At 48.4% G+C, this 23,540-nt stretch overlaps 2 long non-coding RNA genes across 9 annotated transcripts in view; one reads left to right on the top strand and one right to left on the bottom strand.

Annotated features, from left to right (window-relative positions):
* Positions 1-23,540, top strand: part of LOC131484729 (uncharacterized) — a 151,012-nt gene that overhangs the window by 99,573 nt on the left and 27,899 nt on the right. Inside the window, exon 3 of the long non-coding RNA XR_009248413.1 lies at positions 18,404-18,511. This is a non-coding gene — a long non-coding RNA (uncharacterized LOC131484729). The remainder of the gene's footprint in view (positions 1-18,403; positions 18,512-23,540) is intronic.
* On the bottom strand, positions 3,093-9,452 carry LOC131484730 (uncharacterized). Of its 8 annotated transcripts, none has more exons than XR_009248418.1 (6): positions 8,917-9,452; positions 7,831-7,903; positions 7,370-7,475; positions 6,853-6,974; positions 5,108-5,861; positions 3,093-4,868 (listed from the first exon to the last, which is right to left on the bottom strand). It is a non-coding gene; the product is annotated as an uncharacterized LOC131484730 (long non-coding RNA). The 8 variants fall into 8 exon arrangements; XR_009248415.1 differs by having other exon boundaries at positions 7,370-7,472; XR_009248419.1 differs by lacking the exon at positions 7,831-7,903 and having other exon boundaries at positions 8,917-9,451.

Genomic DNA, 23,540 nt, shown 5'->3' with positions numbered 1-23,540 from the left:
GCAACTCTGAGTTCGGCAGAGACTTTTAATTAATTAATTAATTAATTAATTATTTTATTTATTTTTTGAGAGAGAGCACGCCAGCAGGGGAGGGGCAGAGAGGGGGCGGGGACAGAGGATCCGAAGCGGGCTCTGTGCTGATGGGCTGACAGCAGCGAGCCCGGTGTCTCACAAACGCGAGATCATGACCTGAGCTGAAGTCAGACGCTCAGCTGACTGAGCCACCCAGGTGCCCCTATTTACCTTTTTAAAGTAGAGAGAAGGTGTGCGCACATGCGTGTGCAAGCAGGGGAGGAGCAGAGAGAGAGGGAGAGAGAGAACCCCAAGCAGGCTCTGTGCTGTCAGCACAGAACCTGATGTGGGGCTCAATCTCAGGAGCTGTGAGATCATGATCTGAGCGGAGATCAAGAGTCCGAGGCTTAACCAACAGAGCCACCCAGGCGCCCCTAGGCAAAGACTTTCTAGGTAAGACAGCAAAAGCATGATGCATAAAAAGTTTGATAGATTGGACTTCATAGAGTTTTAAAACTTCTGCTCTGTGAGGGACCCTGTAAAGAAGGGAATAGATAAGCCACGGACTAGGAGCTATCTGCAGATCACATGCCTGACAATAAACTTTGAATCCAGAACATTAAAAAAAACAACCACCTCCAAATCAATAAGAAAAATGCAAGCAACCCAGTTTTGTAAGTGGGAGAAGGAACTGAGCGTGTACTTCACCAAAGAAGAAATATGAATGGTACAGAAGCGCAATCTCGTTAGTAATCAGGGAAATGCAAACAGGAACAACGATGAGATAGCCCCACACACCTTCTGGAATGTCTGAAATTAACTCTCCGCGCTGAATACTCTCCATGCTGAAGTGGACGAGAACCGGAACCTTACACACGGTGGTGGGAATGGAACGTGGTCCACCCACTTTGGAGAACGAATGGGCAGCGTCTTCAAAGTTAAGCATACTCTTACCATATGACCCAGCCATTCTACTCCTAAGCGTTTAGCCAAGAGAAATGAAAACGTATGTCCACACAAAGACTCCCACACGAATGCTCGCAGCCGCTTTATTTTTAATGACTCAAAACTGGAAAGAATCCAGAGGTACAGCTACAGGTAAATAGGTAAACACACAGTGGCACATCCACATGATGGAATGTGACTGAGCAGTAAGAACAGACAGCCTATCGACACAGGCAAGAACACGAATGAATCCGAAATAATTACGCCGAGTGAAAGCAGCCGGAGGGGCGGGGCACACGCTACACAAATCTGTTCACGTAAAATTTTTAAAAACAGAAACTAACCCGTAGTGACAGAATGCAGAACAGTGGAAATGTAGAGTGTGAAACAAACGCACGTATTAGAAAAAAATAAAGAGCCAAAATCAGTCGTCCGGGTTTCCGTCTCAGGAAATTTTCAAATGTATGCAAATTTTTAAAAATTATTCAAGAGGCTGGGGGATTCTGGGATGGACTGCTGAGTCTGACCAAAAATAAATAAACAAATAAATAAATCTAACGGTAATACAAATACAGGAAATCCCTCCCCTGAATGGGTGGGTATAAAACGTGCTGACCCAAGTACTACTGGAAATGAGTGGAAATTGTAAAACCAAAAGCAAAAGGAATTATACGTAACACTGTATTCTGACCGATAAAGTTGTTTCCCATGGGACACGCGTTAATGATTCTGAAGCCACCCATTGTGAATTTTGGAACTGAAAACTGAAGTAGATGGATGGCCGATGGCGGGAGCCAAGGTCCTCACTGTTGGAGTGACAGGACACAGGCAAACAAAGTGGGGAGGCTGGAATGATTCAAGTGGCCAGGGATTAGCATTGGAGACGTCAGTAAGAACTCACGTCTAGCCTAATAGAGACACAGGGGAATGCGTACAAAATATCTGTAGATACAGGTTGGTGTAAACACATATTTACATGTTTACATGCGTAAACACATCTGTTAGCTAACAGAGCATACAAGAAAATGACGCCCTTGTCGCAATGAGAGCATCTGGTGCCCAGATTTCAGATTTTAGGATCGTTCTCTGATAAAAGGAATTAGGACATCTTGAAGAAATGGCCGACTTTAGGATGGGCAGGGATTGTGCAAGATGATCCTGGAGCATCTCGTAACGTCAGAAAGTAAGAAAGTGCTCAGAAAAACAAACAAACGACAATGCACGATGGTGGGGGTGTGTCGAAGGAACCCAGCAGCCATTTGAAAGAGCTCTCAATGACCCAAACTGGTATAATCTGAGCAATAAAGTAGTAATGGATTATAAATAACACAAGTATAAAACAAATATGCATGATTCATACTGGTACATATGAATATGAAATATTCTGTACTGATCACATGAATACACGAGTGGGGGAGAATAGACAACTCTCCCACGGGGTACAATTTCAAATAATCGAGGTAACTACTCCTCCCCCAAGAAGGTGGAGCAGAGCTCCCCGTTCCTTGAGCGTGGAGTACGCAGTGGTTTCCTTTCAAGGTCTACACTATGGGCAGCGTGGGTGGCTCAGTCTGTTAAGCGTCCAACTCTTGACTTCCGTTCAGGTCACGATCTTGTGGATCGTGAGTTTGAGCCCTATGTGGGGCTCTGCACTGACAGCTGTCTCAAAATAAAGAAATAAACTTAAAAAAAAGAATAAAGTATGAAAAGGGAGAAAAAGAAACTCAACACATATACACACTACCTCCGCCAGACGTCAGGGTCAACATCAAGAGTGATAAGTCATGTAGATGTCTGTACTCTTGATATGATGTGATGAGAATGGCACTTGCCCTCTGTGTCTTCCTCCCAGAAATCCACAATCCTACCCTAATCATGAGGAAACACCAGACAAACCCCAGTGTAGGGACATTCTACAAAACGCCTGACCAGTACTCCTGAAAACCGTCAGGGTCATCAAAAACAAAGAAAATCAGAGAAACTGCCCCAGTCAACTGGAGCCTAAAGGGGACCTGACAACGAAATGTAACGTGGGATCCTGGGTGGAACGCTAGAGTCGAAGGACATTTGGTCAAAACAAACGAAATATGAAGAAAGTATAGACTTTAGTTAGCAATAGTGTTATCAATATTGGTTATGAAACAGGACAGATGTTCCATCCTAATATAGGAGCTGGACCGTAGGAAAAACTGGATGTGGTGTATGTGGGAACTCTTCAGACCCTTTTTTCAACTCTTCTGGAAACTTAAAACTATTTTAAAATTAAAAAAAAATTTTTAAATAGAGGCTAATCCCTTCCCCCGCACTTCTCATGCTCTCCCTCCTTTCTCCCTTCCTTTAAGAACAACAACACCATCACACATGTTTCAGCACCTTGTCATTTCCAGCTGTCTTCCTGGATCATTCTGCAGGAGCCTTGGCACGACCCTATGCTGTGTGTAGTCTGCTCCAATTTATAGATGGGCCAATTTATAGACGGCCAAGGAGGCAAAGAACCCATCCAAAGTAGCAAGAGTGCAAGCAGTGACCCCAGGACTCGTGCTGGGCTCTCCTGGCCCCACCCCCATCACCCTGCCACTCTGTTTCCCACGGGGCCCTCTGACGACAAACCACTTGGGGCCCAGTGTACGTGGTACTCTTACACTCCAACTTGACTTGCCTGGACGTGACCTGCAGGTTGGGAGCATCATCTTGCTCCTCCTTCCCCTTAGAAACAGTCATCTCAGAAAGAAGACAGCCAGGAGCTGGCGTGGGTGCCGGAATTCCTTCCTGTCGAGGGCACTGCCCCTCATCTCTCTGTGCCAAGCACTTTCACAGGTAATGATCTCATTTGGTGAACCCCAAAAATATCATGGAAGGAAGTTATTAATATCTCCAACTTGCGGTTGAGAACCCTGAGGCTAGAAAGTGATGATAACTGAATGCAAACCCTTCCCTTTTCTCTTGATCAACCTGTTGTCCCTGACACTGGTTCTGGCCAGCACCCACCTGCCTGGCGTCCCAGATAGAAGGTGCTTATTCCCCTCCAGGGTGAGCTCGTGGTACCCATGACCGTCATGGCTTGATGCGGCCTCTCTAGCAGCCAGATATCACCTGCTTTCTGCATGTGAATGTGCCTTAGGGAGCTCATCAAATCCCAACGGAGAAATGACATCCTCTGGGGAAAATATCTGCAGTGAGGTGACCATCCTGTTACCTTTCTCCGTCCTTCTGGACCACACTCGAGTCCCCACGCATGCACCTGAGAGTGTGGGCAGAGAAGCGTCTCTGCTGAGTGGGATGAAACATCGTAAGAGCTCTGAGGGTTGAAACTTTGAAGAGGTTGAGATCTTTGAGTGCTGAAGAACCTTTGAATCTCCCTTCAGCTCCCCCTACCCCGACCACAAGCCCTTCTCTTGATGTAAAACATGTGTTCAGATTGAAAACAATGAGGCATATGTCTATGCCGACAAGACTGTTTTGCTTTATGCTTCCTCAGTGGTTGGAAACAGACCTACCTCTGAGATCTGCATGACTCTAAGTGGAAAACACTCCCTGTCAGTCATATCTGTGGATTTGCGAGATGGAACAGGAGACCGTTCCATCTCTGCTGCTAGGAACACCGTCTGTGTGACCTGATTGTGTTGGGAGTGGGTCCGTCTTCCAGCTGCCCCCACGCAACCCCTGTGGAGCAGACATGATGAAGGTGTCTAAACTCACTTGGAAGCTGTTAAAGTTAAGCTGAAATGCCCGGGAGCCAACGGAGGAAACTTCCGGAACAGATACGATGTGATGCCCCCACTCACCCTACACCAGCCATACAGATGATGTCTTCATCCACACGACCAATGACCTCACATCAAACCAGGACATTTGGCTTCTCTCTTCTGTCGCGTACGTAACCAGTTGACCCCGGACAAGTTACCTGGCCTCTTATTAAGAAATGGACTGGGGCGCCTGGGTGGCGCAGTCGGTTAAGCGTCCGACTTCAGCCAGGTCACGATCTCGCGGTCCGTGGGTTCGAGCCCCGCGTCAGGCTCTGGGCTGATGGCTCGGAGCCTGGAGCCTGTTTCCGATTCTGTGTCTCCCTCTCTCTCTGCCCCTCCCCCGTTCATGCTGTGTCTCTCTCTGTCCAAAAATAAATAAAAAAAAAAAAAAAAAAAAAAAAAACGTTGAAAAGAAATGGACTAAATACTTTCTGGAGAATCTTTCAGCCCTAAAAATGTATGAGTTCTTTTCCTCCGAGTTGATGGGAAATCAGCTACAGTGAACATTCCTGTAGATTCGGTCTAAATTAGGAGATATCAGCATCCCTAGAGGAGACCAAACCCTGAAGCAGGAGGAACTCCAGAACCACACGGGGAAAGGATTTGGGATCAAAACAGATAACAAGAGTAAATGCACAGAAGACATCCAGGTTGAATCCACCTTCAACAAATCTGGACTGAGTAACTTCTACATGCAAATCACTAAAGTGCAGGAGTGGGGGGAAGGATGACAGCACGAATCTCCCCAAATCCTACGTTCTAATTGAGGTACTAAGAAATTCTTGGCGGAGGAGAAAAAACTTGTATAAACAATGGGACGCTGCGGGGTAACAGCGAGGCTAAAAGAGGCATTTGGCGGACAGATGTAGAGCAGGAGGCCAAATTCAGGTGTAAAGCAAGGGAGAAAGGAGGGCACTCGAAGACCAAGTCTCATAAGCCTTACTTCCTGGTCCACGTTAGCACTCCGGAATTCAGCCCTGAGAGCCACCATGTCCAATGTTCCATCACTGGGGGAGCAGCCAGGATTCCGGGGCTGGTGGCAAGTTCTGGAAGGGCTTCCTTAGTCCCAGAGGATGTTGGTGTCTCTGGGCTCCACGCCACCAGGGGAGGGAGGCCAAAGGCACAGGGGTACTGGTGCTGCCATGCCAGGAGGAGTTCCTGCCAAGGGGGTGGGGGGATGTTTCACAGTCAGGACTACATATCTGGTCAGGGCAGAAGGCAGAGTGTTGGCCGATGCTCCTGGTCACCTAATTCCCTACCCGAGCGAGCTAACCCTTCAAGCTCCTGACTGGCTGGCATTCATCATCATAGTCATGCGACTGAGTTTTCAGTGAGTTTTCTCCTGAAAACTAGTTGGGATGGCCAGGAAGTTGGTTGGAAAAGTTGGTTGGAACTTGGTTGGAAAAGAGAGGTTCTCCTGTCTTGGGGTCATTTTGGGAGAATTACGCAGTGTATGATTTCTGTTGAGAACAAAGGAGGGTTAGGATTTTGAGAAGGGAAAGGGGACTTCCCTTCTTTTTGCCGGCGGGATTTTTCTGGAACGGAGCACTCGTGGAGCATTCTTGCAATTGCACTGTTTCACTCTTTGTTCGGACAACGACGCCTAGAATAAATGTCTGAATAAATGGTAAGGCTGGAAGGGGCTTCAAAGCCCATTTTCAAGGTAAACTAACCAGAGATACCTTGGCCTTTTCGTCATCTGTGTCTGCTAGGGCCGTCATAGCAAAGTATCGACAACAGTACCGTCTCACAGTTCTGGAGGCCAGAAATCCGAGATCAAGGGCTCAGCGGGGTTGGTCCCTTCTGAGGACCGTGAGGGAGAATCTGGTCCAGACCTCTCTCCCCCCTGCTTCTGGGGCTGGGTGGCAATCTGTGGCATTCTGTGGCTCATTGACGCGACAACTTGATCTCTGCCGTCGTGTCCACATGGTGTTCTCCCTATGTTGTGTGTGTTTCTATCCAAATTTCCCCTTTAAATTTTATAAAGACACCAGTCATGCTGGACTAGGGGCCTCCCCTAATGCGATATGACCTCATCTTACTGACTACATCTACAGCGGCCCCAGTTCCAAACGAGGTCACGTTCTGAGGTACCGGGGGTTAGGACTCCAACACGTGACACTTAGGAAGACACAATTCAACCTCTTACCATATCTTTTCTGCCCAGGGAGCCAAGAGCACGGGCCCGTCAAGCCACAGGCAGGGAGAGAGATGCCGTGCTGGGTCCCTCACTCTCTGGAGCAGCTCTGGACGGGCTTTGCGCCACTGTCCCTGTGTTGCAGGTGGAGACTGGGGTCAGGTCCGTGGCAGAGCCCGGCGTGAACCAGGATCACCGGACACCCATCCCCTTCTGGGGCTGGGACTGGGACAGGACACCCAAGCCCACCTTGAGGAGAGTGGGTTACACCAGGTAGAGGAGATTCTGGCACATGAAGTGAGAACCACCGTCCTGTGCAGACCACCCCTCACATACGCCTACAGGAGGGCCAGGGTAAGGGTCTGTTCTTTGTGCCCACCCAGGTGAGATGCGGCCTCCTCACTGTGCCTCAGTTCCTTCCCCTGCAAAATGGCGGCGATGCTCTGCCCTGCCCGGCTCTGCCCACCTAAGGTCAGGTGAAGCCCCAACAGGGTGACCCCATGGCACGGCTTTGGAAAGACCCACAGACCTGGTGACGCGGGGAGCATCGTCATGACCGCTGATGTGCGGTGCAGCCCGAGCCGACAAGTGCCAGCCGGTGGCTGTGTCATCTCCTCCGGGAGTCCTAGCGCCTGCTGACAGGGACAATGTCTGATGACTAAAGCATATCTGACCCTCCCCGAGCCCGTTTCACATACAGCAGAGACTCAGCCAGTCTTTGCTGGCAGTCTGCCTGCCGCCGGCCTGCCCGTCCAGCTGCTCAACGCGGAGATTGAAACCCACCCGGGTTGCATTTCAGAGGTCCCGGCCTGCTCTCTCCCTGCTCAGTGAGCTCTGAGGGGAGCGGACTTGCGGGCTGGGTTCTGGCCAGGTGAACCTGCCCGGAGGGGGAGGAAAAGGAGGAGGAGAAGGAGGAAAGGAGGGGGAGGAGGAGGAGGAGGGGGAGGGGGAGGAGGAGGAGGAGGAGGGGGAGGAGATCCCAGCATGCACCTGTGGCTTAGCTTTCTCCCTTGCGGGAGGGCCTCCCTCTCTCTCCACTGGCTTTTTCCAGAGCACCTTCACCCTATGAGATTGACAGCTTACTCTTGGTTGGGAACAGAGTGTAGGAAGGGGTCTTTTCAAACTGCCCTTGCAGCCCTGCCTGCCAAAACCCCGCCACTGCCGCTTTGCCTATTTACCCTGGCCACCAGGTCTCTCCCAGCTGCCCTAAGAAAACAGATTACTGTCCAGAGCAAAGTCCTTGCGTGTTTCCTCTTTGGAGATGGATCAAGTTTTGAAAGGAAGGTTTCCTGCAGCCCATGGCACCATTTGGGTTTGTTTTATCTGTCTCCACCTGTGGGGCAGGGACTTAACCTGTTGCCCAGGGCTGGGCCAGCAAATGACTGAAAGGAAAGCAAAGCTGGCCCGGTGCGCTTTTCGACAACACACCGAGTGGCCTTGTTCTCCTCTGCCCAGCATTGTGCGGGTGAGGCCCAGGCCCAAATCTGAATAGGGCTCCGCGTAACTTGATATGTTTTCTTTCTTTGCTGTAGTCTCAGTGTGCCAAATTTAACTATGCCCCAATCTGCGGTCTGTATATATAGTGTTGTTGCAGGAGTGTGTGTGTGTGTGGGGGGGGGGGTTGCCAGAGAGGGGAGGGGAGCGTATCCATGTTGCAGGAGTGGGGGGGGGGGGGGTTGCCAGAGGGGGGAGGGGAGCGTATGCATGGGGTTTTTTTCTATCTTTTTTTTCCTCTTGCCTGCTTTGCTCACTGTTTGCTATATATAACTTAACATGACCGTCCTCACTCTTTGGTCATTAACCCTTTGGAGATACCCACTGCAATTTGTGTCTCCCGGAAGGCCCCTCCACCAGTGCCCTCAAGCGCCCTGTTCGGGAAGCGCCGGCTGGCACTGTCGGAGCTAACCGCAGGCCTTTGGAAACTTGAACTTCCCCAGAAGTGCTTGTGCAGCAATTAGCCGATCCCCACTCAGATACAGAAAACTATCCCCTGCCCCCCTTTGCAAACAAGCAGAGAAGGCCCTCGGAGCCACGAGTCAGCCCTGTGCCTCTTTCCAAAAGGCTTGTATCCTGTACCTTCCAGAAATGTGATAAAAGGTCCATCTTGATGTTGCTGCAAGGTTCCTAGGGGAAGTAGGAATCTGTTGTCCAATTAAAACTCATGAGGCTGGGCCTCACTTCTGAGATGCTGGGGTGGATGAACACAAGGGTGGCAGAAAGCTTCTCATTTTCGGCCTGCGTGACGACTGACCCTGCCTAGGTGGATAGAAGCCCTGTTTCACTCTGCTGGAGGGAGAGGGCTGGCAAAATATTTTGGTAGCTACTAAATGTTGGGGACCAAAGAGAGCTCCTCACCCAGGCCGGGCCCTCCTCTCAAGGGCGGGTGGCCATCGCTCCTTAGGACCCAGGGTCCATGGGATCAGGCGATGGGAGGTAAAAGCCTCAGCTCTCGCTGTTCACTTCTTTCAGAAGTCACAGAAACGCGGGAAAATACAGAACCTTGAGTCTCCTTGTGAGGGGGAAGATGTCTTGGGTCATCTTGGGCTATATTTAGAATGGAAAATGTGCTGGCTCAGAGAAAACTGGTCATGTGTCCTTCTCCAGGCTGTACCCTGAGCAGGGAGCCCGGCCCCATCGGGCCCCCTTCCTCCCATCTTTCACACAGCCCAGATGCCCCTCCTCCTCTAGGGAGACTTCCCAGCCATAGGAAGACCCCGCAGGGTCGGGCTGGATGACCCTGTTAATAAACTTCACAAGCACGAGGACCACGATGCTCCAGTGTGGCACTGTGTGCCAGGCACGGTGTGAGCCCAGAAGTGCGCGTTTGGCGTGCAAGTGGGAATTGTGCTACCTTGAACCGCTCCCCACCCCTGCTTCGCCAGGTGTGAGCGCTGGGGATGGACACAGGGATCCTGGCCCGAAGGGCACTCACTGGTCTGGCTCGCCTGTTGTACTCTGGGCCACAGGCACGTCGGGCGGCACGACGGCGATCGTTCCTTTTTGTAAGCATCAAAACGTTTTCAAGAACATGGAAGTTTGTTGCGTTGCCATCTTGTTTGTGGATCGGCACATGATTTCTCAGAAAGGACAGCCCGACCCCGCCCTGTCACCCCTTCCAGCCCAGGCCCTACTTCCCACTCTACCGAGGACGAGGGTCAGAAGTAGCCTTGCTAAAGATCGCCGTCTGCTGTGTTCGTGGGGACAAAGGGGACAATGGGAACGCAGTCTTGGGTACCTGTTGTGGGTCAGGCACCACTTTCAACCTTCACAACCTCTCCGAGAGCTGGGGGTTATTGAGGCCTTTTCCCAGTATGGAAACCAGGGGCTGGATGTCTCCTCCAAGGACCGACGCGTCCCTCACCCGCCTCCCCCTCCTCCCCCTCCTCCCCATGCTGTGCTGGTCCGACCTGTGAAATGCAGTCCCTCAGTCTCCTGTCCCATGGCTTCCCACCTGGCCCACAGCCCAGCCTCCTACCCCTCTAGACTCTGATCCAGACAGAAGCCAGCATGATCTTCGGGAAATGTAAAACCAAGCCACATCCTTCTCCTGCTTGGAACGTGAGAGTGGCTTCCGGGTGTTCTTAGAACAGGATTCAGCCTCCCCACAGTGCATGGCCAGTACCCCCCACCCCAGCTGTGCTACAGCTGTGGTTCGCCCACTCTGCACTCGCCCCGCCAGTCCCAGGGCCTTTGTATTTGCTATTCTGTGCCCGTGGTTGGGACCCTAGACCCTGAATCATTCTAGTCTTCCTCAGGGAGGGTCAAGGCACTGTTCTAGCTGGGGGTTAACTCTGCACGCCTGCACACCTATTCTCTCGGGAGGAACGAGACGCTCAAGCTCCCACACTGTGGGGCTGCTGCCCGCCCCCTCCCTACCGACCCAGCCCCAAGACCCACGCTTCTCCCAGCAGCCTGAGGGAAGTTGCTTCCTTCCTGCACATGCTGTGCTGGGCGTGAATCTTCCACCATGGGCAGATCTCAGGGCTCTGTGATTGGGGCAAATAGTTACTCTTTCATGAGGCTTTAGGTCATGAACTGACACGTCATGTCTTGGAAGCCCAACCGGAGAAGAAGCTGACCACCTTCGCTTGCTCCCGTCGGCCTTTCTGAAAACCCAGTACGGTGACATACTTTCAGCCCCTGGATTTTCCATTCCAGTGTTGCATCAGCTCAGAAGAAAATTCTCTTCTAATTGGTGACACTCAGGTTGGGCTGAACGTCCAGTGGGCCATCCGTACACCATTTAATCTATCCCTTCAAAATAATTCATTCTTAGTTATCAGGCCTGCTAAGATGACCCGAAACTGGCCCTTTCAAAGGGTTTTTCCATGGTGGCCTGGGACAGCAGCCACTTGGAGGAGGCCCTCTAGGACAACAACCAATCCGTTGCACAAGATCATGTGGGAGGCCCCCAGAGAGCAAATTAAGTCCCCCCCTTCTCATACCCCACTCTGGTCCCACCAGCCTCCCCACTCGAAGTCTATAGAGTTTGGAATATGTCCCTTCTCGCTTAGAACAGAAATTTTCAAATGGAAAAACAGAGAGAGACAAAGACAAACATACATTGACTAGATCACTGAGACAATCTGTCCACCAGGATTTGCCTTCCTGATTTCTTTTATAGCCATAGTGTCGCCCTTTCCTTGTCATCAATTTAACATGTAACATTTTTTTAATTAAAATTCAGTATCATTGAACAGGTCATAGGGTGTGAGCAATATTTTCCTTGTTCTAAAAATCCACATGTAATGAAGCTGCCATTCACGATTGTTTTCCACTGGGCTGCTTATTAAAAAAAAAAAATGAGTTTCAATGAACAAAAATAGGTGCATTTTCACAGCGTGGGGTCCATCAGGAATGAAAACCTTACCAATCACAGCCCCAGCCCCTGGGGGTGCCGCGGGGGGATGTTGTCAGATGTCAATTTGGGCTGATTGTTTCTGAGGCCATGTGACTGCGGTTCTCGTGTCCTGTGGTGCATTTTATAGACTGATGTCGTCTTTTGGAGACACATGATTAGATCAATGGTTATAGATGAACGCAGTTCACAGCGTGCTAGAATCAAGGGAGGATTCCCACAAAGTTATCAGAAAAGGCTTTAGAAAGGACACGGGGTGGGGGTGGGGGTGCCTGGGTGGCTCAGTCGGTTAAGCATCCAACTCTTGATTTCGGCTCAGGTCATGGTCTCACGGTTCGTGAGTTCGAGCTGCTCGTCAGGCTCTGTGCCGACAGCCCAGAGCCTGGAACCTGCTTCGGATCCCGTCTGATTCTGTTGGATTCTGCTTCTCTCTCTCTGCCCCTCCCCTGCTCAAGCTCTCTCTCTCTCTCTCTCTCTCTCTCTCTCTCTCTCTCTCTCTCCCAAAAACAAATAAACACTTAAAAATTTAAAAGAAGAAGAAGAAGGAGGAGGAGGAAGAGGGATACAGGGACCAGGGTGCTGAGCTTTGGTGCTCCTTGCCTGTGACCGCACCTCCTGTACCAGGAGACAAGGATCCTGATAGTCAGACCCCCAAGTCACTACTCAGATGCCTCTGGAGGCACCAAAGTCCCTGCAATGGGATCCCACACAACAGCAGGCAGGTGTTTGACTTCAATACCTGAGCCTACAGGTAAAAACCTGGTGATTTCTGGCTTTCTTTACCAAATCCAGGAGATCTGCACCCATGATATCTTCACTCTTCCCCCTCCCCTTTGCCCCAGTATCAATTTGCTAAAGCTGCTTCATAGCTGTGCACGGCCCCTGGCTCCTTCCATTTCTGCTGGGCCCTGTGGGTATCTGAGTTGTGGCCTTGCCCCATGGGAATTTTTTTTTTTTTAATGTTTATTTCTTTTGGAGAGAGACAGAGACAGAGTGTGAGCAGGGAAGGAGCAGAGAGAGAACCCAAAGCAGGCTCCAGGCTCTGAGCTGTCAGCACAGAGCCTGACATGGGGCTCGAACTCATGCACCTTGAGATCATGACCTAATCCAAAGTCGGCTGCTCAACCGACTGAGCCACCCAGATGCCCCCCTCCCCTCACCATGGGACATTTAGATGAGAGGAAAACTCACAGCTTCTAGCTTCACAGCACCTCTTTCTTTACTGTTGGTGTGGTCCTGAGCAAATCATCCTAGAGCCTCAGTTTTCTCATCTCTGTAATGGGATGACCTCAAAAGGTGGTTCTGGTGCGATGTAAGAAAGTCTTGGGAAAGAGCACAGCACCTGTGTAATTCTGTCCTCCCTCCCTGCTACCTGCATGTCCTTGGGGGCCACTGGTGTCCTCCAGGGGAAGACAACTGGGCATTCAGTGTGTGAACAGCCTGCCTTCTCCCTAAACCAACTGATGCAGGGAGTGAGGACGGAATTACTCAGAAACAAGTGATTTCCCAGCTGTGGTCTCCGCTCTGATAACAAAGGACTCAGCCCAGATTGGAGGGGAGGCGGGAATTGTGTGCAGAAAGGCGGTCGGGACATCTTGAGTTTGTTTGTAACTAATCTCAAATAATTTAGATCTTTTTAATTTGCAGCAAATCCGATTCCCTCAACAACATCTGTGGTAAAATATTAGGAGCGTGTGCGGGGACCAAGTGTGGAGGGTTTTTTCTTTCCCCCACTACCAAATCCAGAGTTACCCTCCAAATCGTAATCTTATCAGATTTAACTGGTTCCACGCAAACAGATCTATGTATATTTTCAGTAGTTTCAGCTGAAACCTGTTAAGAACAGATGTGCAAAGGGCTGCCTGGCACTGATCCATTTAAATGTATTTTTCCATGAACAGCCTTTTCTCTCTGCGCTTCCTCAGAGGAGGGGAAAACAAGAGAGTGGAACCGTCATTAAAGTGGATATTACACGCTTCTGAGTTCTCCACAACCAGAGTTTGCTGTTCGTTTCCAAACAGCAATTTGGCACACCAGGCTGTGAACACAGGGTGTGCATTTGACGGGCAGTGTTGGCTGCGAGACCATGTGGCTGGGAGGACGGGCCCACAGCTTGCTCTAGCTGCCGCCTGGGGCCAGCCCTCCCCGCTGCAGGGCGACTCACAGCACACGCAAGTAAGTTACCCACCTCTTCAATCCTTCAGTTTTTTTCAGCTAAAAACAAAAAAAAGGAGGGGGGTATTAAAAAACTCCTACAACTCAATGGCAACAAAATAATCCGATTTCAGAATAAGCAGAGGGGCGCCTGGGTGGCTCAGTCAGTTAAGCATCTGACTCTTGATTTCAGCTCAGGCCGTGACCTCCCAGTTCGTGAGCTCGAGCCCCGCGTGGGCTCTGTGCTGACAGCTCAGAGCCAGGAGCCTGCTTCTGATTCTGTGTCTCCCTCTCTCTCTACCCCTCCCCCACTCATGCTCGGTCTCTCACTCAAAAATCCATAAACATTAAAAAATAAAGAAACAAATAAACTTTAAAAAAAAAAAAAAAGCAAAGGATTTGGATAGATGTCTCTCCAAAGATGAGATACAAATGGCTAACAAGCATATGAAAAGATAGTCAATATCACTAAGCCTTAGGGAAAAGCAAATGAAAACTACAAGAAGATATCACCTTATACCCACCCAGGGGGAGATATATGTATATATACATATCAACAGAAAATAACAAGTGTTGGTGAGGATGTAGAGAAATTGGAAGCCTCCTCGATTGTGGGTGGGAATGTGAAATGGTTCAGCTGCTGTGAAAAACAGCATGGAGGTTCCTCAAAAGATTAAAAATAGAACTACCATATGATCCAACAATTCCTCTTCTGGGTACATTGCCAAAAGAATTGAAAGCAAGATCTCAAAGGGGTATTTGCACACTCGTGTTCACAGTAGTGTTATTCACAAGAGGCAAAAGGTGGAAACGACCCAAGGGTCCTTCAACACGTGGCTGTATAAGCCAAAGGTGGTGTATACATACAATGGAATATTATTCAGCCTAAAAAAGATGGAAAATCCGTCACCTGCTACAAGATATATGGAACTTGAAGAAATGAGCGAGTCACAAAAGGGCAAATCCTATGTGATTCCATATACATGGGGTCCCTAGAGTCATCAAAGTCACGGACACAGAAAGTAGACCGGTGGTTGTCTGGAGCTGCACGGAGGGGAGAACGGGGAGTGACTGTTTAATGGGTAGAGTTTCCGTTTTGCAAGATGAATAAGATCTAAGTAAGATCTGTTGTAAAACAATGTTCATGTACTCACTAACGCTCCTGAACTAAACACTTAAAGTGATAAAGACGGTAAAAATAAAAACAGGGGGAGAGGGTCTAATTCAGATGCTGATCTCGCAGATGGAGATCTGTGGGGATCCAAGGAAATAAACACACACGTAGCAGGACTTTGGGCCTGTTGGCTGTGGAGATTATATCTGTGACAGAACGAGATAAGATGGGTGATGCTTTCCCAGGTTTGAATTTCTGCTCTTAAGAACATTTTTCTCGGGGCACCCGGGTGGCTCAGTCGGTTGAGCGTCGGACTCCCGATTGGGGCTCAGGTCATGATCCCAGGGTCATGAGATCAAACCCCATGTCGGGCTCTGCGCTGAGCATTCAGCCTGCTTGGGTTCTCCCTCCCGCCCCCCCTCCCCGCTCCTCTCCCCCACCCACTAGCACATTCTCTCTCTATCTCTCTAAACAACAACAACAGCAACAACAACCACTCTTCTCTCCACCTTTCCATTTCCCACCTGACAGAGTTCATCCAGCCTCCCAGGACTCCACCACAGCCTGCAGCCATCTCCAGAGGTGTCCCCACTGGGCACCGGGGCCTCTTTCTCAGCGTGTGCCTCTGGAGCAGAGCTCTGTTGCCGTGGCCTATGTTTCCCCTGTGGCTGGCACTGTGGGGGGGAGGTGAAGGTGCATGTCCCACGTTCATGGTCTCTGAGTAGACCACGGGGCTCCAGCTGCCTCCATTCTGCAGGTTTCCCTTGCACTGACTTTGCCCCTGCACTGGGAGAAGGGAAGGCGGTCTTGGCATGGGGAGGTGTTATGGCAGATGAGACTCAGGGGTTCAGTGCCAGCTGGGAGAAGCAATATCATTTCTAGGTCCAGTTCTGCCACCTCTTTGCCCCCGTGTGTCACCAGTAAAAGAAGGGCGAAGGCAAAGCTGGCTTCATAATCTTTCAAGATTCCAGATCTTTGGGGAGGCGGCGGGGCGGGGGGGTGGGGGGGAGGCTCTGTCTCCCTGGAGTGCTCTCCAGCCTGATTGCCTCCACAAGGCACGGCATCTGGGAACCTCATCACGTCTGTGTTGCCTGGTATCTAACGGGACATTCTGGGTTGAGAGTTACCACAAGCCCCTTTGTGTTTTGACATGAGTGGAGACCCCGTGGTGATGCATCCTGGGCTCTGACTGCAGTGTGATCTGCTGACCCCCGAGACAGAGCCCGGCCAGAGTGATCTTTGGCAAGGTGGGCATTTCTGTCACCTGACAGGAGGGGACCCCCGCCTTGCAGAGCTTGCCTCACAGGAGCTGGAAGATGAGCAGCTGGCTTGGGAGGTGAGATCAGATTTTTTCAGGGCAAAGTAGAACCCCGTTTGTCTTAATGAGGAGGAAAGAACAAAATCAAAGTGTTCGTGAACACTTCAAAGGGGTTAAAGGACCACATTTGGTTCCCAATTAGTGTCCCTCCTGGCCAGGCAGGTGTCAGGTGGAGAATCCCATTGTCCTAATCAAGGGGGAAGGTGCCCGGGGCTTCTCTTATTGGCTGAGAATTGGTGGGGGCTGGGGGGCCCTGTTTCTGGGATCTCCAGCCCCATGCAGACCTCTGGTCTGTTTAGGAGACAGCTCTAATGAACCATACTTGTCTGTGAAGGACCTTGATCTTCTCCAAGCTTCTTCTAGTTCCCTTCTGTATTTCTTTCTCCTGATTATTTTCTTGCCTGCTACTTTTGTTGTATTTTTGTCTATCCAGAAGTTAACACCCAAAGGCCTTGATTTCTATAACCAATTCTGTGCTTTACAGAAGCAAAAGTCAGTAGGTCCAAACTTGGCTCTTTGATTCATGTGACTCACACTGGTTTGGGGCAACATCTCTGAGCGCAAGCCAGAAACTTCCATAAAGGGGGCTACTGCCTGGAAACCTGAGAACACTTGGCAAGTGAGCCCAGCCCGGAATGTTTTCAGACCAGCACTGCCCCTGACAAACAGAGACTGAGGCAAGACAGGTCAGGCTCCCCCGACCCACCTCCATCTTCTCCAGAATGCTTCTGGGTTCCCTTTTCTTACTCCTGTTCCTACCCCCAATCCACCAGTTTGTCAGAATCCACATTTCACATCCATCCACAGCCCTGATTTCCAAATCATTACAATCAATGATAACGATCAACTATCATAATCAATGATAATTAGCATTTATCAAGACAGTGGTTTCCCCAAAACGACTGCCAGCTCAGTCCGTGACCTTTCTTTTCAGTCACAAACAAAAGGGGGTTTGTGTGTGTGTGTGTGTGTGTGTGTGTGTGTGCGTGCAGGCGCGTGTGCGTGCACACGCACGCACACATACACGGGCACTTGCGCGCACACCTGCCTAATGAACATACCCGTAATGAAAAACAGGATAGATTACAGAGAATGGCAACCTAATGGTTACAAAAAGGTATATGAGGCATAACCCATTAGTGAGCTACATTTTGTTCAAAACTGAGGTACTCAGGCAGAATAACACGCCTTTGTGCCGGAATGCACTCAGCTGTAGCAATGACTAATAATATAGCTGAGGACCTGTTCACATTTTTCCCCTTTTGTGCCTATTTTCATAAGTTAATAAGTCAAGCATGAAATTATTTCAGGCTGAAGACTGGTGGTAAGAGCAGGGCAAATGTGTGGGAAACAACTTTTTGTTGTTGTTGTTACTTATTTTAGTTTGGCTGTTTTTAAGTTAGAGGAGTGGAGATGTCAACGTGCATTTTCTCCGGCAACGTGTTTTGGTTAAGCCCCCAAAAGTTGGGATTTCATTATATGAGACAAATGTTTCGTGACTGGAGGTAGGAGCTAGTGTTCCTACAGGTATATGCTTCTGTTTGGTATAGGTTGGGGTTGCAGGTGGTTCCGGGGGAGGGGAGAGGGTTGGATGAAACGGAATCAGAACATTCTAAGTGCCATCATTCTGGACTCCCGTGCCTTCAACTAGAAAACTCCTATCCCACCAGAAAGGTAAAACAGCTTAGTGAGCCAACGGCTGGCTGTCTCACGCAGCGGAGAGTGTGGGTAGGGGTGAAGCCTAGTGCTGGGTATCGGTAAATTCCTGGAGCAGTGTATAGAACAGAAATGTGATGAATAATATTAATGCCTCTCCTTACAGTCTCAGGACTCTGGGGTTTACTGAGCATTTCCCTGTACACAGAACCAGAGAGTGTCCATCTGGAGGAAACCAGATTTCATACAAATCCTTTAAAAATGTTTCTTTCCTTTTCATTTATCGGACCAAAGGACTTTGAAAGATACAGAAAAACAGAGAATGATCTATCAAACACCTGAGTACCCCCATGCCACAATTAACAAATGTTAATTCTGTTTTGTAACAATGGCTCCAACTTTTTTTTAAGTAAAATAACTGAATCATGACTGCTAAATTTGTACCTTTTCCTTGATCTCACAGATGTGCCAAGTAAGGAGCAGAAAGCAAAAGGACTCAGCTGAAGTGTGCAGCCTCCAGCAGCTCTCCCATCCTTTATGAACTGGATCTGGAAAGGAGACTCTCAGGAGGGTAAGACTAGCGTTATTGTCCCCCTGACAGATGACCAGGAAGGGGCCCCCAGTGGATGTGAATGACAGCCTCCCTGTTCTAGATCCTGTGCTGGGCTCAGGGGCCAGAACAAAAGACAAAGCCCAAAGCAGCCCAGATCCCAGCCTGAGAGAGGGGAGCCGAAAGCACCTGCATGAAGGAGAAGCGATTCCCTCCGGCCAGGGTCCGCTTCACCAGGCGTGTAATTCAGAGGCAAGTCAGCAAATACTTAGGGAGACATTCCATAGAACACATGTACTTCATAGGGTATATTTTAATCAGTAGCTCAATCATGGATCATTGCCAAAGAAAAGCAAAATATGCTGCCATCCTGTGACACAATGTGATGATTTTAATTTTTACTAGTAGATTGCTACACACACACACACACACACACACACACACGGGCGTCTGAACCTGTTGAGAGGTCTTTCTTTCTTTCTTTCTAAGGTGAAATTGGACAGGGTTTCTGCGTATTATCTGCTTGTCTCGGAGCTTCTGGGGCTACAGCTCTGTGTGCTGCATGAGCTAAGCCCACCTTGCGGTTGCATCATCAGGTTCCGAAAAGTCACTTGTGCCAGGAGCCCCACAAGAGCTCGCTCAGGGTCCACCAGCTGGAATCTGAGAGAGAGCAGACTAAAAATACCCAGCTCTGCGGACGCACGCCCGGCTCCTGGGGGGCTTCCAGATTGACAGCTCCGTTTACACACCCACAATGGGTTAAAACAAAAAAGAAAAAAAGAAAAAAAAAAAACCAATCTGCACGTTTTCTTCACCTTGATTGATTTGAGCTCAGCTCTAGAGAGTTTTGCTGGCCATTTGCAGAATGTTGAAACTCCCCAGAACTGTTTTAGGAAAAGCAAAAGGCGGCAAAGCGGAGAGAGCAGGCTGGCTTTGTCAGGGTCTGGGGCTCTCCGGCCACGGTCACTGCGAAGCTGCGGCCAGTCTCGGAGCGGTTGGACCCTCACGGGACCACACGCCGGTCCCTCTCCCACTCCAGCTCAGAGGCTGCCTCCCTCCGCCCATCCCCAGAAGGCACGGAACTTTACAGTTCACACATTTAACGGAGAAAACCCAGGTCCGGAGCCCGGAGCCCGTGAAATGGAGCGCACAGCCCTGGGTGCGCAGCTCTCACAGTCCGGATGTGTGCAAACTGCTCCCCTGGGAGGTATTCAGGCCGATGCTTTGCGGGGAAGTACCTCCTCCTAGAGAGTGTCCTCTCCTCCCAGGCCTCGCGGGGAAAACTTACAAAGACAGAAAACCACAGGGTTCCTGGCACATGGGCTTTGGGTTTATCAGCTTAGAGCAGATTCTTCCTGGCCTGAGCCGGGGCCCTTCCTCTGACTGCAAAGGCAGAGAGACACAAGCAGACAGAAACGCACTCGCTCAGCAGCTGACTCACGCCCAGAGTTGTATTCAACCCTCAAAAAATTGTCTACAAGAGATTGCTGAAGGTCGTGGTGCCTTCTGTCTTGCTCTCTTTCTTTTTATCCGGCGCCGTGTCACCTTTCAAGACACCTGAAATCAACCGAGAAGCAGACCGAAAGAGGGCCAGCGGGTTTTGAACGCACGGTACTAATTCACACTCTGGTGCCTCAAATAAACAAACAAACAAAAAACCCAAAAAACCAGCAAGAGTGTTTCTAAGGTAGATCCACCCCAGTTCACTTGAAGGGGAAACGTCACTACTGCGGAAGATGACCTTGTGGGACATTGGAAAGCTGGCTTTACAGGGGCCCTGTGCAAAGCAAACTGGGCAGGGAAGAAATGAAGCCGTGATTCCTTGAACGGGGTTTGGCAAGATTTGGTTAATGACAACCCCATCATTTCTACAAACCCATTAGCAGTGTGTGAGAGTTCCGGTTCCTCCACATTCTCGTAACGCCCATTACGGTCAGTCCTTTTTATTGTAGTCATCCTAATAGTTGCACAGTGATATCTCGTGATATTGATTTACATCTCTCTAATGGCCAATAATGATGAGCACCTTTTCATTTACTTGTTTATAATTCTTAGATTTTGGTGATATATCTGTTGAAATATTTTGTCCGTTTTTTAATTGGGTTGCTTGATTTCTTGTTATTGAGTTTTGGGAGTTCTTTATGTATAATGAATACAAGCCCCTTATTAAATATATGATTTGCGCATGCTTGCTCCCCAATGGTAGCTTATCTTTTCATCTTCTTAACAACGACTTTTGTTTTTAACTTTTAAGGAGTCTAAAAAATCCATTTTGGGGCGCCTGGGTGGCTCGGTCGGTTGGGCGTCCGACTTCGGCTCAGGTCATGATCTCACGGTCCGTGAGTTCGAGCCCCGAGTTGGGCTCTGTGCTGACTGTTCAGAGCCTGGAGCCTGTTTCAGATTCTGTGTCTCCCTCTCTCTCTGACCCTCCCCTGTTCATGCTCTGTCTCTGTCTCAAAAAAAAAAAAAAAATCCATTTTTTTTCTTTTATGTGTTATGCTTTTGCTATATCTATGAAATCTTTGCCTAGCCCAAGGTCACAAAGATTTTCTTCAATTTCCCTCTGGAAGCTGTGGATATTTCAACCTATGATGACCCATTTTTCGAGTTAATATTTGTCGATGGTATGAGGTGTGGATTGAAGTTCATCTTTTTTGCCTCTGGATATCCCAGTGTTCCTCCAGCATTTGTTGAAAAGACTACCATTTCTCCCTCCCTGCCCTGTTTGCACTTTTGTCAAAAATCAGTTGTTCATGCACGAGTGGGTCTGTTTAGTCTTGATTCTGACGTTCCATTGATATTGGTACTTACGGTCACTCCACTGTCCTGATTATTGTCACTTTATAATAAGTCTTGAAATCACACGGTGTTAGTTCTCCAACTTTGTTCCTCCTTTGCAAAGTTGTTTTGACTATTCTAAGTCCTTTGCATTTCCGTATGAGTTTTAGAAGAAGTTTGTCAATTTCTACAAGTTTGCTGAGATTTTGCCCAGAATTGCATTGACTTTGTAGATCAATTTGGTGAAAATTTATACCATAAAAACATTGAGCCTTCTGACCCATGAACACGGTATCTCTCTACCTATTTCGGGTCTCTTTCATTTTTATCAGCAATGTTTTATAATTTTTACTGTGTAGGTCTTGTCCACCTTTTGTCATTTTCACTCTAATTTATACTTTTTGATGTTACTGTAAGTAGTACTTTTAAAATTTCAATTTCCAATGGTTCACTGCAAATATACAGAAATGCAAGTGATTTTTGTGAATTACTCCTGTATCCTGTATCTTTACTAAAGTCACTTTTTTAGTTCTAGTGGCTTTTTAGTTCTATGGGTTTTTCTATGTAGACTCTGTGTCACCTTCCAATAAAAACAGCTTTCCTTTTCTATTTCCAACATGGATCTCTGGATTTCTATTTCTTGCCATATTACACTAGATAGAATCTTCAGTACAATGTGGAATAGAATCTGTGAGAATTTCTGATCTCAGGAGGGAAAGTATTCAGTCTTTCATCATTAAGAATGATATTAACTATAGGGGCGCCTGTCTGGCTTAGTCAGTAGAGCATCTGACTCTTGATCTCTGGATTGTGAGTTCAAGCCCCACGTTGGGCATGGAGCCCACTGAAAACAAACAAACAAAAGAATGATGTCAGTGGTAAGTTTTTAGTAAATGTCCTTTATCAGGTTGAGGAAGTCCCCATCTATTCTTCGTTTGCTAAGAGTTTTTATCAGGAATATTTGCTGGATTTTACCAAATCATTTTTTTGTATCGTGTGAGACATACCACAGTTTACTAGTGTCATCATTTTCCAAATTTGAGTGAAGTGGGGAACACTGACCTCTCTTTACGTCCCTTTAGCATCTCTGTTAGTGATATAGCTCATTGTCTCAAATATTTCTTCTACATACTTTTATTTTTTTTTTTTTATTTTTTTATTTTTTTTTTCAACGTTTTTTATTTATTTTTGGGACAGAGAGAGACAGAGCATGAACGGGGGAGGGGCAGAGAGAGAGGGAGGCACAGAAGCGGAAACAGGCTCCAGGCTCTGAGCCATCAGCCCAGAGCCCGACGCGGGGCTCGAACTCACGGACCGCGAGATCGTGACCTGGCTGAAGTCGGACGCTTAACCGACTGCGCCACCCAGGCGCCCCTCTACATACTTTTAGAATCACATTAGACAGTGTTAGTTTTTGCCTCAATCATCAGTGTAATCTTGAAAACTCAAGAGGAAAATGAAAGTCTCTTGTAATGACCCATATTACCAATATTTTTGCTTATTATGTTCTTTCTTCCTTACTGATGTTCCAATAGTCTTTCTTTTATTGTTTCCCTTCTGTTGAGAAATATTCTTTTGTTCATTCTTATTCCATATGTCTGCTGGTGACAAATATTCTTAGTTTTTCTGAGACCGCGTTGATTTCCCTTTCATTCCGGAAGGATCTTTCCACTAGAAAGGACCTTTCAGCTGGAGATAGGATTTCGAGTTGGCCATTTTTTTCTTTCAACACTTCTTCGATACTCTGGCCTCTATGTTCTAGCAACAATTATCCATCAGTCAAAAATTTTTCCCCTTTAGGTGGAGTGTCATTTCTTTCTGTTTCCAATATATACATATTTCGCTTTGTTTTTCAGAAGTTTGAGTTTCCGAGTTGATGTGCCTTGCCGTGGATTTCTTTGGGTTTATCCTGTTTGAGATTCGCTTGGCTTCTTAAATCTGCGGCTTTGTGCTTTTTGCCAAATTCAGAAAGTTTTAAGCCATTACTTAACGAACACTTTTTCAGCTCTGCCCTCTTTTCTTCTCCTTCCAGAACTCCAATGTCACGGAAGTTAGATCTTTTGTTATAACACCACATATCCCTGAGGCTCTGTTCCCTTTTTTTCCAGCCCATTTTCTTCTCTCTGTTGTTCAGAATGGATATGTAACAATGTCCCGTCTTCCAGTTCGCTGTGTCCCCTCGGTTCCCCTGGTGAGTGCCTCCCTTGACGCGGGTTTTATTGTTGTTGTTTTGGTTACTGTATTTTTCAGTTCTAAAACTTCCATTTGGTTC

This window comes from Neofelis nebulosa, chromosome 9 (assembly GCF_028018385.1).
Source record: "Neofelis nebulosa isolate mNeoNeb1 chromosome 9, mNeoNeb1.pri, whole genome shotgun sequence".
NCBI lineage: Eukaryota > Metazoa > Chordata > Mammalia > Carnivora > Felidae > Neofelis > Neofelis nebulosa.
Note: the sequence above shows the minus strand (reverse complement) of the source record. Positions and strands in the feature narration are given on the sequence as shown.